The sequence below is a fragment of the Choloepus didactylus genome, chromosome 5 (assembly GCF_015220235.1).
Source record: "Choloepus didactylus isolate mChoDid1 chromosome 5, mChoDid1.pri, whole genome shotgun sequence".
Lineage (NCBI taxonomy): Eukaryota > Metazoa > Chordata > Mammalia > Pilosa > Megalonychidae > Choloepus > Choloepus didactylus.
The window spans coordinates 2932193-2943237 of record NC_051311.1 but is presented as its reverse complement, the minus strand read 5'-3'; the positions used below and the strand labels follow the sequence as shown (position 1 = coordinate 2943237).

Here is an 11045-nt window from a genome sequence, read left to right as displayed (position 1 = left end):
CTATGTATATACCCAGAAGTATTGAAAGCAGGTGCTCAAACAGATATTTGTACACTGATATTCAGTCATACTATTCACAATTTCCAAAAGATGGAAACAACCCAAATGTCCCTCAACTAATGAATGGATAAACAGAGTGCAGCATATACACACAATGGAATATTATTCAGCCGTGAGAAGAAATGGAGTCCTGATACCTGTGACGTCATGGATGAACCGTGAAGACAATCATGTTGAGTGAAGTAAGCCAGGCACAAAAGGTCTCTTACTCATTTATGAGAAATATACAGAATAGGTAAATCCTTAGATTTTGGAGGTAAATAGGTAGATCTTAGATCCTGGAGACAGAAGACAGATTGGTGGCTGCCAGGGGCTGGGGGTGGAATCGGGTGTAATGGGCAGTATCTGCTTAAAGGGCTTGGAGTTTCCATCTGGGGTAAAGACCATGTTTTGGAACTAGGTTGAGGTGAAGGTTGTGAATGTACTAAATGCCACTGAATTGCTCATTTTAAAATGGTTAGTTCTAACATTATGTTGATTTCAACCTCAATAAAAAATTGACATAACGATTATGCAACAAGATATGAAAATATTTTTGATTTAAGGAAAAATAATCAACACAAAACTGTATCTACCTAATTGTCATGTATGTTTTAAAATATGTATGGAATTAGATAAGGACTGGGAAAAAAGCATGAATATAAACACAACTGATGAGTCAGAATGTTCAGATTTCTGTCTTTTAATTTTTTATTAATTTCATAATTATTTTAAGTTAAAAATAGTGTAATATTGTGGTACATATACGAGCATTATTGTAATATGCTCTGTCTTCTTCTGGGTTTCCCTGGTGACTATTCTTAATGTTCTTCAAAATTAAAAGTTTCATTTGATGACATTTGTCTACTCTAACCTAATATATTCTTAATATTTTATGTTATACCTCTAGAAGTCTAATAGATACCTTGCCTACTGAAAATGTAATGTGTTGATAATTTTTTAAATGTTTTTAATGAATAAAATAGCAAATAACAGTAATTTTTACATTATTTCATAATTTATGAGGCTCATTTGGGCGATTTAATCATATTACTGTTGTAATATTTATTCCACTATGACTTTATTCTCATTGCATTACTGAAAGCAACTCTTTATCTCAAATAAATCCCACAAATTATTTGATATTTACTTTTGATATTGACTGCTACAGAAGGACATATCTTTATCAAATATTAAGAATTATCAGTAATTTCTCCATCCTCAAGTTTCATTTGAAATGGCAGATTTAATTTAATTTCTGTCAAACTGTACCCTTAAGAGATATTCATCACAAAATCCTATGAAATCTTGAATTTCTAGCACTAGAATATATGTCTCTGGTTGACATTTTATTTTGGCTGTAAGCAATTTTGATAAACACTAAAATCCAATAAAGCTATTGACTCCCAAAGTCAATTCTGGACAATTTCCCCATAGAGGAAACACTTACAATATATCCTAGTTTTAGAGCAGTTTAAAATACCATCCCCCAGTATGCTCCTATACAAATATTGTAAAATATTTTCTAAAGATTGTAAAAATAACAAGATTCTACAAAACAAGATTCCAGATAAAAATTCGATGGAGTTGTAATATTGTAATTACAAATATTGGAAAATATTTTACAAATATCATAAAAATAACAATATTCTACAAAACCAGATTCCAAATAAAAATTAGACGGAGCTGAGAGTAAATTCTGCTGTTGTGATGAAGTGGCCAAGGAGGACCGCTCCTATGTGATCCCAGATCCGTGTCGTTGGAGGAGAAGTCTTCACAGTGCTTGCAGCAGCTGCGATTCTGGGTCAGTTTTCTGGAACTCCAAGCAGAAAGAGCCTTTCCCAGCCCAGAGCATGTAAAATGGCCTGTCCATTGCCCTGCCTGGAGCCGAGCCCCAGAGCTGATCCCTCAGGGCCAGGACCCTCTCGTCACCCAGTAAGAAAACCAAATGCTTCCATCCGAACACACTGAAACCAGCCACACTTCTTCCATTCATTCACTGAAAATATTATTTACTGAGCACCTCTACAGGCCGGCTCTCTCCCAAAGCTGAGGATGCAGCCACGAACACGAAGGCAAAGCCCTGCTGTCGGGACCACGTGCACCGGAGAAAAGCAGGCATCCGGTGGCTGAACCCACAGATGTTCAACACTGATAAGTTCTACAGTGAGGTGAAGGTGGCCGAGAGCACGGAGTGGCTCACAGGTAGCCAGGCCCCGGTGGTGATGGAGTGGGAGACGGGCTCTGAGGCAGTGACATCCCAGCAGCCTGGGAGACAGCGGCCACGGGGCCATCTGGGGCATGAGCTCCAGCCGGAGAGGCCAGGTGTCCAGGGCTGGACTTTGCAGACCGAAGATGCCACAAGGAGGCCGGTGTGTGGGGCAGAGGGAACGAGGCGAGATGGGAGAGATGGGGAGGGGGCAGATCACGGGGGCCTTGATTTTCCATGGAAAGCTCATGGGGGTCCATTCTGAGTGGTGTTGTGGGCCTTTGCTGCAGGGGGTAGAGGAGGATGGGAGGGGACGCTTTCACGGTGGACCACGTGAGAGATGACAGTGGCTCAGACTAAAAGGGACCTTCAATCCATAGTTCAAAGCCAGGATGCACGCTGGAGGCAGAGTGCACGGGATTGGCTGACGCTTCAAGGATGGGGTTGGAGAGACAGGAAGACAACGTCTGAGAGCGAAACCTGGAGTTCCCATGAGACGGCCAGGGAGTGTGTGCAGACAGAAAACCAGGTCCTGGGAGAAGCCCGTCTCGGAGGCCAGAAGGCCGAGAAGTCCTGGCAGGAAAGCCGGAGGCAGCCGTCCAGCGAGGCCGGTCCAGGGCACAAAGGGAAGCCAAGGCCGCCTGCGTTCCCGAGCCCGAGAGGAAGGGGTGGCCGGCGACAGTCAGCTGAGGCCCAAGACCCCACCGCCGGATGGACGACACAGGGGACAGGGGTGGGGAAGGGCCACCAAGGTGCGATGGGAAAGCAGGCCCGAGGGAGCAGGGTCTGTGGCACCGAGAAGACAGAACGTGGCACCAAAGGATATCGACAAGTAGGTCAAAGAAGTTAGCTGGTAAGACAGAAATTAGAAAGAGCTGCCGGGAGAGAAAGGGTCAAGTTTTGGAGACAGGACATGATTCAAGAGCTTCTGTATATTTGGAGATTTAAAACAATGCAGCCCTGTACTCTCCCTTGGCAAATAGTTGGGTCATGTGGCTTCATTATAAAGTCAATTTTCTTTCAAAGGAAATAGCCAAATATGATTTTGTCAGTCAATGAAATTCTATGGCAATCATTCAGGCACATTTTTAAAGGGATCTTTAAGGTCTGTTTCCTTTATTAAAATGCCAGTCTTTTGAAGAAAATATTTTAATAAGTACTTGACATAAGACCAGCTAAACATAAAATTCAACATTTGGCTTTCCTCAAAAATAATAAAAGTATTCATGAAATGGGAAGTAAAAAAAGAAAATGGTTGCCATTTCTATGCTTTTAATGTATTTTTTTCCTAAGAGTACAAGTTGTGCTCTCTCCCACATAAGGGATATTAAAGACACAAATTAAAGCACAAATTATAAAATTAATAATTTAATGAAGTTAATAGGCCTAGGTAACCAATTTTGCATGCTTTTGAGCTTTGGGACACCATTGCTTTGAACTTTTTAGATAAAAACTTGAATTACTAATAGGATCCAGAAAGCCTTCTCTCTCATCGTTGTCATCATTCTCTTCCTCCTGGATTTTTAACCAGCCTCCTAGTTGATCTCCCTGCCTTTAGTCTTATTCTTTCTGATCCATTCCTACAAGCAAGTCATCTAAAAGACAAACAGAATCCTGCCGGAAACTTTCAGTGATTTCCCATCACCTGCAGGATGAAGTCAAACCCTTTGGAGGGCTTTGACCCTCGATTTGCACACACACAGCTCTCACCACGCCCGACCCCACACTGGTCTCCAAACACACCAGACACACCCCACTCTCTGGCTACTCCCTGCCTTGAGCGTGCTGTGTCAACCCCAAATGAGAAGCCATGTCATGATGGGACCACGGAAGGAGTCTGTGGTGGTTTGGAACTGTATGTGCCCCAGGAAATCATGTTCTTAAAGCTAATCCCCTCCTGGAGGTGTAAACCTGTTGTAATAGGACCTTTTCATGAGGCTACCTCAGTAAAGGTGTGGCCCAGGATGGGTCTTAATCCTCTTACTGGAGTCCTTTATAGGAGAATGAAATCCAGACAAACAGAGAGAAAGCCATGGAAGCAAGAAGCTGGAGGCAACGAAACCCAGAAGAGCAGGGGGAGACTGGCAGACGCCGCCCTGAGCCCGGCCGTGTGGAGAGGAGCCCAGGGTTGCCGGCAGCAGGTCTGCAGGAGGAAGGCGTCACCTTGAGGATGCCTCGATTTGACACTTTCCCAGACTCTAACTGTAAGTGGATAGATTCCCATGGTTAAAAGCCACCCCATTTCATGGTTTTACCTGCTTTCAGGAGCCCATCAAACTAAAACACTGAAAAGCTGGACCCCCGAGATGCTGGAGGGAGGAAGGTAACTGGCCCAGGACAGCCAGGAAAACACCTGGAGATGAAAAAGAAGGCACAGCTGGGGCAAATTTGCAACCAGAAATAGGCGTGGAGCTGAGGGGTTGTTACAGGGATTGTGCCCCCCAAAAGATATGCTTAAGTCAGTCCTAGGGATCAGTGCCTGTGAACATCACCTGGTTTGGAAATAGGATCTTCTCAGATGTAGTTAAGATGAGGTTATGCTGGATTAGACACGAGAAGGAGAGGACCATGTAACAAGGCACAGGAGGGAGAGATGCATCACTGGCCAGGGGCTGCTGAGGGCTGCTCACCCACCGAGGCTGGAAGAGACAGGGAGGTTTTCTCCCCCGTGGACATTCGATGCAGCCCGGCCCTGCCAACTCCTTGACTTCAGACGTCTGGACTCCAGAACTGCGAGACAATAGATCTCTATTGTTTTACGTCATCCAGTTTGTTACACTTTATTATGGCAGCCAAGGGCATCTAGTACAGGAGTTGACCAAGAAACAGGGGACAAGGGCAGAGTTCAAAGGTCAGAGCTGACGGGGTATGTGTGTATATATATAAAACATCAGAGAAAAATTGTCAGAAGTAAAATAGGCAACTCAGAAGAGGTTTTATGCCACACTCCGTTAGATTGCCTAGTTCTTCAAAGGATTAAGAGGGAATCGATCCTCAGTTTATGACACTCCATGAATTTAACAGGAAGGGAAAGGATTTGTTCTCAGTGGTAACAAAATTAAACATGAAGACTATTTTTTATACCCACCTACTTCTGAAATGGATTCGCCATCCCCTACAGCAAAAGACACAAGTGAAATAGCATCTAAAATAGATTAAAAAAAGTAAAAAGTTAAGAGGAAGAAATCAAAGGCCAAGTGGAGATAATTATATGAGAAACCTAATCTGTTTTTGTACCCCTTGAGAATTAAATTTACCCCTCTGAACTTCATGCAACAAAGACCAAAGCTGAAACTATACAGTGGTGAAAAGGTTTCCTGGCCATAACTTCATTAAATATTTGTAGAGAGAATATTTAACAACATAATAAACAATGCATCATCAATAACAATTTCATTCTGTTTGGCTATTTATATAGCAATCTTCTGAAAATAAAAAGCTTAGGACACATCGTAATTCCTTGAATTTCTACAGAACATTGACATCATCTAGAGCATCAGTCTAACTTTCTGGTGATCTGATGTGGTTCACCTCTTAGAAAATCCAGGAGAGAAGTGATAGACTTGTCTCCTGGACCAATGCTCTAGAACCTTCCAGACCTGGTCCCTTACTGCTCAGTCCCGCCAAGGGCCTAGAACAAGTGAGTTGACTCTGGAGGCCACTGCCCAAGGATGGGGCAGCTGTACGTACCTGAAGCCTGACTGTGGGCACCAGCTGGGCAGCTCGGCCTTAGACTATGGCTCTCAAGTGTAAATTGTTTTAATCAGCCTTCTGACAGAAAAGAGCAGCAAAATCCAGACTGAACTCCCTGACAAGTCCCTAAGGTAGAATCCCAGAGGCTTCACATACCTGATACACACGGGGCAAAGCAGGCACACCCCAAACTGCAGGAGCCCACCTGAAATCCTTTCTTAGAAGGAAGGTTAGCCCCAGGAGCACCTGTTGCCACGGCAAACTTGTCCTCACGAGGCTCCTTAGGACTGACCGACCTGCTGAGATGGAGGGCTCGGGGGATGCCACAGGAAACTATACTGAAACCTGCATTCACCTATATTGTTATTTCATTGTTTCAAAAGTTTTGTTTTTTTATGTTTTATAATCATGATATTTAGTAGAATTATGTGTTTATATAATTTATAAATAAATAACTATGTATATTATAAAGGAGGGGCTCAAAAAATTCCATGGCATGGTATGCGATCAAAACGTTCAGAGAGGACGGCCTAGCAGTAGTCTGCAACCCCTCTGGCCTGGAAATGTCTGGAAACTAGTGTTAGCAGTCTACCACCTTGGCTGTCAAAGAATCTCAGTTTGGGTACTATGCTGGTTTGGAAATATGATGTCCCCCAAAATGACTTGTTCTTTAATGCAATCTTGTGGGGGCAGAGGTATTTGTGTTGATTAGGTTGGAACCTTTGGATTAGGCTGTTTCCATGGAGATGTGATCAACCCAACTGTGGGTAATAACTTTGATTAGATTATTTCCATGGAGGTGTGGCCCCACCCATTCAGCGTGGGTCTTGATTAGTTTACAGGAGTCCTATAAAAGCTCGGAGAGAAGGACATCAGAGCAGCTGCAGCTTAGAGACATTTTGGAGGTCATTTTGAAACATAACCTAGGAGCAAGCAGAAGACACCAGCCACATGCCTTCCCAGCTAACAGAGGTTTTCCAGACACCATCGGTGTTCTTCAGTGAAGATACCCTACTGTTGATGCCTTTGTTTGGACATTTGCATGGCCATCAGACTGTAACTTTGTAACCTAAGAAAGAACCTTCTATAAAAGGCAATCTGTTTCTGGTATTTTGCGTAATGGCAGCATTAGCAAACTGGAACAGGTACCCTCAAGTATCTCATGTTGGGGAGAATCAGATCCTGATTCACCCACCTTTGAGGGTGCCTGTGGCTTTGTGGCTTACAAATTGCAATGAGGATGAGTACAAGATTCCCTCTTACACTCCAGCTGTCCTATTCATGGGTACTGACGTCCACCATACTTCCATATGTCCAGTGGTCAGAGTCCAGCTCATCTAAGTGCTCAACAAAAATCACCTCCAAAATATACCTGAAATCATCATTCAGTGATTGTTTTGTTGAGCACATCCACAGACCAGACACTGCTGAGCTTTGGGAACACAGCAGTTCAAGGACAGAACAGCTGGAACGTGGGAGGTCCTATGATAATCTGAACACTGATGGGTTTCTATCAAAAAAAAGTTTTCTATAGTTGAATATTTAAGTACTGCCTGAGGACACTTTGTCTCTAATATCACTTGCTTTTTTAAAAAAGTTCTTTTGGGTTTCTTTGTTTCAAACCTCTGTAATTCAGCACCAACATCCCGAACTTGAACTCAGGCCCATTGGGATTTATGCACTGTGCAATAGCAGACAGCTCCCCAGAAGCTGTTCCTCTCCACCCACCCTTCCACACAAACGGCTGAGGCTCAACAAATCTTGTCAAAGCCCACAGAACTCTACAACCAAGGAGTGACCTCTAGTGTAAACTTTGGACTTCAGTTACTAATAATGGATCAACACTGGTTCATCACTTGTAACAAATGTCCTACATTGACCCAGGATGTTAATAACAGGGAAACTGTAGGGGTATGGGGACTCTCTGTACTTTCTGTGCAATTTTTCTGTTAACATGAAACTGTTCTAAAAACAAAAAAAAAAGTCCTTAGAAAACAAAATGTAAAACAATAGCATTTTCTCTTAAATGCTCAACTAACTAACAATTTCATCATCTTATGGAGAGTGTTTTCCATTGTTAAGAGTCTCCCACAACACGGTGTGAGTATGACTGTTCTGGTTTGCTAAAGCTTCCAGAATGCAATATACCAGAAATGGATAGGCTTTTACAATGGAGGTTTATTAACTTACAATTTACAGTGCTAAGGCCATGAAAATGTCCCAATTAAGGCATCAATAGGACGATACCTTCTCTGAAGAAAGGCTGATGGCATCTGGGGCTCCTCTGTCACATGGGAAGGCACATGGCTGGAGTCTGCTGGGCCTCTCCCAGGTTTAGTTTCTGGTTTCTGTGGCTTTCTCCAGAATGTCTCTGGGCTTCTGTCTTAGCTTCTCTAAGCTCTCTCCAAAATGTCTCTGCCTTTTATCCTCACATAGAGGACTCCAGCAAGGGGATTAAGACCCACCTTGAACGGGCGGGGTCACATCTCCATGGAAACAACCTAACCAAAAGTTCCCACCCACAGTAGGTCTGCACCCACAAGGTTGGATTAAAAGAACACAGCCTTTACTGGGGTACAGAACAGATCCAAACCAGCACGAGGGCTCACCACAGCTGCCTCTTCCAGGGTATGTGACAACAGGGAAGATGCCCCGCTTCACTCGTTAACATTGTGTCATTTTCTCCAAATGGAATGATAGAATATACTCATTCCATTCTCCTGTGATGAAGCCAGAGGGTGCAAAGCTTTTTCACTTTGATTATATAGAAATGAATCCACAGAAAGGCAGCTGTACCTGTGCACCGTGAGAGGGACAGACAGCTACAGTCGGGATTCTCAAAGACGCTCCTCACTTCGGAGAACCAGCTCGTGCTTGCTGGTGAGAGAAGGAAAGAAAGTGACCACCCAGCCAAAAGCCTCTGCTGCGGTGAGAAAGGATCTGCCCTGAAGTAAAGGGGGAGAAGGATGCCAGAAACCTTCACTTACTCTCCTAGAACAAGTCCAGTGAAGCCAAGAACACCACAGGGAAGCACCACGGAGGCCCAGCGTTTAGTCAGGTGCATTGTCTCGAGTTCCTCTGCTTCACCTCAGCTGGAGTCCCGGGGGGAGGTGGCAGCCCAGGCCACGGCCTTAGAGCAGCCTCCTCCCAGCTAGAAAAGGACACATTACACCTCATGTTGTAAATTAGGGGACCTTCCAAATGTGCAGTTTCCTGGTAAGCTCAAGCACTTACGCCTCTCCACAATTCATGTATACATATGTCGAATAGAGAGAAGTATTAGTAAGAAACAGCTTCTATCATTAAACAATTGGTGCTGTCTGTAAGGAGAAACATATTTTGTCAGTGAGAAGATGGTAGATACTTTGGGTTCTTTAGTGTGCACTTGGTTTCAGCCATGTTGCTCGTCAACCCTGTACCTTAGCCAGGACATAGGCACACGCTCACACGTGCACATACACGTTCATGTGCGTGCACACTCACACATACATGCACACACTCACACGCATGTACACACGTGCATATTCACACGCAAATGAAAATGTGTGCACACACTGACAGGAGTATACACACATGCATGTGCACATGTGAATGCACATATGCACACACTCACATTCACGTGCACACATGTGCATATTCACATGCAAATGCAAACATGTGCACACATATACATTCACATGTGTGCACACTGACAGGAGTATACGCACATGCATGTGCACACATGAATGCACACATGCACACACATTCACGTGCACACATGCATATTCACATGCAAATGCAAATGCGTGCGCACACACATATACAAACATTCACGTGTGCACACACTGACATGAGTATACACACATGCATGTGCACACACATACACATTCATAGGCATGCAATACACAGTCACATGCATGTGCACGCACATGAACACTCACACATATGCACAGATATGCACACCTGACTTGGCATGGCCAACATCATAGAATTGCCCAACTGAAAAATGCAGAGCATTTGGGGACAACAAAAACAAGATCATCATTGGAAAATGATTCCATTCCAATCTAGGAAGTTAATAACAGGAGCATGGATGGTTTACTGCCAGGGTAGCCATCCTGTCACAGGCAGTGTTTGCAAGGCTGCAAGTTTTTCATCATTGCTTGATCATAGGATATTTGCAATGACCCGGACGGTGATGGATGGACACCACGACTCAATGCTCTCTCTGTGTTAGCTGCCTCGTAGTGCCTTTCAGAGTGAATATGGCAGCAAAACAACAGACACTTTCTAAATTGTGTGGAAAAAAGTCAACAATGTCTTAAATCATTTACCAGTCACACCATTCATTTGAGAAAGGTCACACGGGCCTGGTCAACCAAGGATCAAATCCAAAACCAAACAACTGTTCAACAATTACTTACATAAATGCTCGTGTACTCTTGCTCACAAGATGATGCCTTCATCAGCAGATGCGTGAGACTCAAAGCCTGAGGACTTTTCTTCAAGGGGTGTGATGGTCAGGTTCCTGTGTCAACTTGGCCAGGTGATAGTACCCAGCTGTCTGGTCAAGCAAGCACTGGCCTAACAATTGCTGCAAGGATGTTTGTGGCTGGTTAATAAACCAACAGGCTGGTTTATTAAATCGTCAGTCAATTGACTGCAGCTGTGACTGATGACTCATTGAAGGGCGTGTCTTCCACAGTGAGAGAATGCAATTGGCTGGATTTAATCCAATTAATCAGTTGAAGACTTATAAGCAAGACAGATAGAGGACCTTCACTTCTTCTTCGGCTGACCAGCGAAGCATTTCCTGAGGAGTTCGTCGAAGTTGCCGGTTTGTTTCCTGAGGAGTTCATGGGACATCTTCCTTGGAGTTGACAGTTTGCTGACTGCCCTACAGAATTTGGACTTGTGCATACCCACAGCTGCGTGAGTCACTTTTACAAATTTAATAGTCATAGATACCTCTCATTGATTCTGTTTCCCTAGAGAACCCTAACTAATACAAGGGGCATGAAAAGTGTCGGAATTTTCACGAGGACAGAGATGATGGTGTCTCACCTAAGTCAAAGCCAGTGACCCTAACCATCTCTGGTCTAAAGCCTTGTCCACATTAGGGGAG

The 11045-nt window shown here is 43.8% G+C and overlaps 1 long non-coding RNA gene across 3 annotated transcripts; it reads right to left on the bottom strand.

The window, feature by feature from the left end:
* Positions 1-3644: 3644 nt before the first annotated feature.
* On the bottom strand, positions 3645-9176 carry LOC119534979. 3 transcript variants are annotated; one of them, XR_005217145.1, is made up of 5 exons: positions 8929-9176; positions 8738-8818; positions 5337-5393; positions 4741-4978; positions 3645-4601 (listed from the first exon to the last, which is right to left on the bottom strand). It is a non-coding gene; the product is annotated as an uncharacterized LOC119534979 (long non-coding RNA). The 3 variants fall into 3 exon arrangements; XR_005217144.1 differs by having other exon boundaries at positions 4883-4978; XR_005217143.1 differs by lacking the exon at positions 3645-4601 and having other exon boundaries at positions 4608-4978.
* Between the last annotated feature and the right edge of the window lie 1869 nt (positions 9177-11045).